Here is a 6,000-nt window from a genome sequence, read left to right on the forward strand (position 1 = left end):
GTGGCATGGAGATGATGGTGGAGCCTCTGGTCTTTTTCACCTTCTGATGGAGACAGGCAAAGCTTTTAAGGGTAATGGTAAGGTCAGTGGATTTAATGGGAGAGAAGTGTCCAGGCGACAGATTTTAAATCACCATAATATAAATACACCTCCATTTTCAAGGGAGTTTGCTTTCTTTTAAGGCAATTTGAGGAGCAGACGAACACTCGTGCCTGTCTTAGCAGTGGGAAGGATTAGAGGAATGAAGATTAAGGACTAGTTCTTAATCTTCCATATCAACTACAGAGGTGAGAGGTGATATGCAAATGGAATTTTCCATTGCTCCTGCTTCATGTTTAAGTCCAGTGATTCTATTATATAGACAAGAGGTTCATTTATCTGGCTACCAATCAGCAACAACAGGATGTCATCACCAGAGTCTCTGGATTTGTTTCAAAAACCTACCTAGACAGCATTCTTGAACATTATAAATGTGTAGTCCTGTCTACAGAGGCAGCTCACTATGTTGAAAATCTTTGAAATATGAGCATTATGACTTTCGTTTTTGCGTATTCAAGGTGCCAGTTAACCCACATTGTTCTTCTGCATCAGGACCTCCGTTTGACCCTCGACAGAGTTTGAAAGTCCAGTGAACCAGTGGGAAGAGCATGTGAATTAGGAATACTGTTGCATGAACCCTGTAGTGTCTTAAAGTTTTTCGTTCATTTATTTCTGTCAAAGGAACATTATTGTGGGCCTAATGATATATGCCAGATCAACAACATCAGCACCACATGGAAATATTTCTCTTCATGCGTCATTCTTCATCTTTTTACCGTTCAGCAAGAAACGTATGAAGCCGTGGCATGATTGGTTCCCAAAGCCCTGCGCGCTGTTTGCTTTAATAGTGAGCCAACAGGAATTGGCACTTAACAGCGATCAATGAAATATTGCGTTGCGGATCAATCCACATATTAAAATGCTGGTAAAACACACACAGTCAGACTTTGACATGATTAATACGAATGTAAATGTACATGAGAAGAAAAACAATATTTCCAAAGAAACACACAGAAGTTCTTTTAAGACTTTCCACAAACCGGCTGTCAATACGCAGATTTATATGGTTTTGGTGGATTTCTGTTTGGACCACGCTTGGCTGGCCAACATTTACATGAACTGTTCCAAAGTAATGGCACAGACTGCATTGACTTATTGAAGGCCTGATTGCAAACTGCAGTAGTCACAGTACATTGTAGCTTTGCAGAACCAGTGTCCTTGGGAAAATGGGGCGTATTTTGCCCTGTCCGGTCCGAGCGCGATTACAGTAAATGAAAGGCTGTGGACGGACGCTACAGCAGTTGTGGGTTTAGTCATTTTGGAGGGACCCCGGGGTGTGTCCCGCTCTCTTTACTGTGTCTCCACAAGCCACCTCAGATGAGAGTGTGCTGCTGAAAGACACATTGTGCTAATTCACTTATTTAACTTGGCATCCATTTGCAAGGATGATTATTATTATTATATGACCTAAGCAGCTAACCATACAGCCATGCGCTGGCGGAATGTCCTAAGCCATAATTACATATGATGAACCAGACGGATTCGGAGGAAAAAAATAAATAGGGGAGGTAATTTGGGGCTCTTTGATGCATTCCTTGGGATTTGTTGAAGTAGGGGAGAGGGAAAGTAGAAAAGAGATGGTTTTTTGCTCTTGTTTTATGCCTGTAGCGGAAAAGACGGTGGCCTTGTGCGCAATCTCTGAATGGAATGTAGGGGCATACCTCTCGCAGAAGAATTTCGCTCAGGTTGCCAACTCCTGCGGTACCCATGATATAACATTACATTTATGTCTCCGGGCTGAATAGCGGTTACTGGTAACATGTGTTTGGATGGTGTCAGCATTGATGGAATCGTATACCTGGCCAGTCTCCAAGTAAGGCTGGAATGTGTTTAAAATGCTTTGAGGAACAAAACAAGCTTTTGTTTCTTTTCTTTTTTTTTCGCTCGGGGTCCGGAAACCAGTTCCTCTTCGAAAGCATACAAACAAGAATTGAAAAAAAAAAGCGCTGATAGGATATATTAATAAATGCTCAAAAAACATTATTATTTTAAGCATGTTTTCTTTTTGTTGGATTTTTTCCTTCACTAATGACCTAAAAAAAAAAAACGTTTTAATGCACTAATTTGTTTTAGTTTAGGAACAACATTTTTTGAACCCTTCATTTTTTTTTTTTTTTTGTCTTTTCTTGTCTGAAGGAGTCTTGTCATCCAAGTAGAACGGAGCGAATAAACATCCAGTCTCAAACAACCCTTATCCATATTCTGAATGCCACTAATGAGTCTGTTTTGTCACTGCAGGCAGTACAAATGAAACCAGTCTCCTACTGCCAACAGCAGATGGGCAGAGGGGAAGGCAACGAGAGGTGTTTTGTAATCATTGAAGTCAGCATAAATAAATAAGTCTCGTCAGGTTAGGGAAAAAACGCGCTCCCTGGGAATTGGGGCCTAGTTTGACAGGTGATGGGGAGTCCCTGGTGCTTTGATTTGCATTGTTTTGGCAGCACGGTATGATGGCGTCTTTGCTTTAGAGTCGCCCAGCTCATGCTTGATTAGGTCCTGAGAGCCCAGAGAGAGTAAGAGGTGGGTGTTCCTCCTCAAACCCCAGTGCCAGGGATCCTGTTCGGCTGGATGTGCTCTTTGGCGTGCCGAGGGTCACCCCGGAACGATAAGTTAGCTAAAATGATTGGACCGCGTGGGGTTTTCGACTCTTGGTTGTTTGCCAAATGCTAATCTAGAACAATTACCCATCAAAGGCGAGAGCGCGCCGCTATATTGTCATAGATAGCCTCTTCGCCACCCACAACAACAGCACTTGGAGCAGTTTCAGAGATTTTCTTAGCGCTTGACAGAACCACCGTGCAATTTATCCTACAGCTTTCTGCTAAACCAAGTCGAGGTGAGAGAAACCAAAGTCTTATTCTTTTTATTTATTTATTTTAGAAATAAATAGTCCTTCTTTTCTTTGCTAGCAGCATCCTGACTTTTCGGTGGGCAGAATTTGCTATGGGATGCCACAAACATTTTGAACTTTGCAGGTAGTATATAACGGCTTTGTGAGTCTGGCAGTACTAAAAATGGTAAGCTTAAACCTCATAAATCAGAAACCCCAGGCTCAAGTCTCTGAACAGCTTGCACCGGTGCCACAGGGGTCTATAAAAAAAAAGGAAGAAAAATATCTATAAAAGAAGGAAGAAAAATACTCAATTTCAATATAGGTCTTGAGCAAACAAAACAGGAATGCTGATAGTGAATAAATTAATATTTTCTAGAGTTACGCACTCTTTCGGCCTTTAAACGTTAGGCATGTCTGTTTGCATTGTATTTTATTAGGACCATAAAAATGGATACTCGGCTGCGATTGTGATTCAGAATAATTTAAGATGTGCGGTCAGCCTCGTTCACATGCAACACAAATCTATTTCATATTAGTATGAAAATATTAGTAATGGAAGCTGCTAAAAGGGGCTACAACTCAGGATAAGATGCACATAAATGCAATATGAGGATATGAATGCGACAATAGCTAGCCAATAGCCCTTGAGGAAATGCTTGTTTATTAGCGATAGTTATTCATCCTAATGAGGTTTAGTCATCATGCAGAGAAAACAAATTATATTGCTGTTTTTCCCAGAAACCATCTTAAGTCTAAATGGAACATCGTGTCTTTTGTTTCACTAACCGTATGACTACCTAAGATGAATTTATGATGCAGAGGTTCCATAGACATCTGGTTCTAAATGAGGAATTAGATTGATCTCATTTTTTATTTTTGGGAAAGGTTGAGCACATTCTCCTCTTAATTTCCACACAGAAGAGGCCTAAACCGCTACATGTAAGCGGTTGTCCTAAAGTCGCAGGACCCTTCGAGAGGTTTATGTGCCAGTTAAGCCGGGTTCAAGTCTGTTTACAGGGAGGCAGTTCATACAAGTAGACCTGCATGTCTTCGAAGGGCTTCCCTTTGGAAAGAAACAAAGATAGCTGTAATTAATGACCCTGAATCTGTGCCAAAAAGGCTTTCCTCTGACAACTTGAACTTAATTAAAGCTTAAGACGTTTCAATGGCCACAGAGAGCCCCTTACGGAGCACGGCCTTGCAGACTCGTGAGAAAATTCTGCCGAGTTTATGAAAGAAAAGATGTGTGCTACCACTGGTGCCATGACTCTAATCCCTGATAGTCCAAGAATCCGTTTTGTCAAAAGGGTTTTCTTTTAGCCGGCTCACACCTGCAGGCACGCCGGTACTTCCTTCAGGCTCGTAGAGGGCCGGTTTTGTGTTTTAGCGGAAGATCAGATAATGGAGGCCTCACTCGGCCTTTTGTTTTTACGCATTGTTCATTAGTCTGGGAGTACTGTAGGCACACTTGATATGCTTGGCTTGCCTGGGGAATGGGGAGGGAGGAGGGACTGTTTGCAGGACTGGGGGCTTTGTTATGTGTTTTAGGTGGAGGGCAGGCCTACTATGGCCTTGCATGGTGCACTGCTGCACAATTTTAATGCAAAACTTTAGCCCAAATTAAAGTGCATAATTGTCAGGCAGGGCTGAATGCAGGAGCCCTGCTGTTTGAAACACATTAGAGCTGAATAGAACAATACGCAAAGCTGGACAGTTCGGATTTCACCTACAAAGCACTGTTTTAAATACTTTCTCTCTCCTTCTGTGTCTAGCCTCCGCTTGGAGTCTCTTGTCAGAATTAACAAGCTTAGGAAGCCCCACCAGCTCAGTGTGTGTACGTGCGTGCTTGTCCCTAAAAAGACCAATCCAGTTTGGGTTTTGTTAGAAGCAGAGGGGGAAGGAGGCAGTTCACCTTATTCGTACCAGTTGACCCACTGGAAGCCAGAACGCCAAGAGAAATAAAGCGTTTAGGTGCAGTTTAATAGCTGTAAATAGTGGCGGAATTAGCTTGAGAAAGTAGCCAGGATTTCCTCTTAATCTTTACACTTAATCTTAACACTTTTGTGTGTGTGCATATTAAAGCTTATTTAAAAAAGTAATAAAAAAAAAACAGATTTATGGATTAATAGAATGTAGCAAATTTTTGTCATTTAAATTTAAAAAGTTTTTAAAATGTTAGAATCTGCCTTCAAAACATTAACGACATGGTGGCAGTAAAATCACTGTGCGATTCTCACACACACATACAGTGGGGCCTGAGTAACAGGGGTCTTTGTGTCAGTGGAGAAGAGAGAGAGAGGCCACGCGGGGGTTTAGCTTCCACTCTCGTCCGCTAATGCACCACAGGCCTTCAAACGCCTCTCTATACACACACAAAGCAGCATGTGAATATTTAGACTACATAAACCTGAACTTGCGTGTTTGTGTGTTTAAACTGTTTCACAGCCCTCCGAAAGGCCTTTATGAGCAGGATGGAAGCCGAGGTGCCTCTCTCCTACCGAATGAAGCCGCAGACCTTTGGTAGTTTTATGGCCAGGGCCTGGTAGATTTGTTTTCTTATCTTTATCGCTGCACAGATAGTAAATTACCCCCACCAGATCCCATCTTCTTTCATCCCCTTATCCCTTTCTAAAGTTGCACAGTCCGGACTTAAAGTTAAGATGGACTTTTTGTCGCGGTAAATTACTCGTATGTCCTGGATTACGCGATGCCAAGCGGAGACGCGTTGGCTCGTCTCTCCCTCTGCACCTCGCTCGCTCTCCCTCGTCTGTCTTTCCTCATCGGGCAGCCCCTCTAAAGCACTTGGCTTTGACAATCTCTCTTTGTTATCAGTATTTATGTTTGGGACAAAGCTGGAAGGAATGCATTTCATGTCGGGAGATTATTATGGGGGAAAGGAAGTATCTGTTTCATGTAGGTGCTGTCTCAGCCTGTGAAACAAATGATGGCTGTAATTTCATGTGAAGCGTATAGCCCCTAATGACTTTTTTCCCTTCTCTCTCGCTCTGTCTCTCTCTCTCTCTCTCTCTCTCTCTCTCTCTCTCTCTCCCTCCCTCTCTCTCCATCTG

At 42.4% G+C, this 6,000-nt stretch overlaps 1 protein-coding gene across 4 annotated transcripts in view; it reads left to right on the forward strand.

Moving 5' to 3' along the window:
* zfhx4 (zinc finger homeobox 4) overlaps window positions 1–6,000 on the forward strand; it is a 77,741-nt gene that overhangs the window by 32,429 nt on the left and 39,312 nt on the right. The window lies entirely within an intron of this gene.

This window comes from Sinocyclocheilus anshuiensis, unplaced genomic scaffold (genome assembly GCF_001515605.1).
Source record: "Sinocyclocheilus anshuiensis isolate Anshui unplaced genomic scaffold, SAMN03320099.WGS_v1.1 scaffold1100, whole genome shotgun sequence".
In the NCBI taxonomy this organism is placed as follows: Eukaryota; Metazoa; Chordata; class Actinopteri; order Cypriniformes; family Cyprinidae; genus Sinocyclocheilus; species Sinocyclocheilus anshuiensis.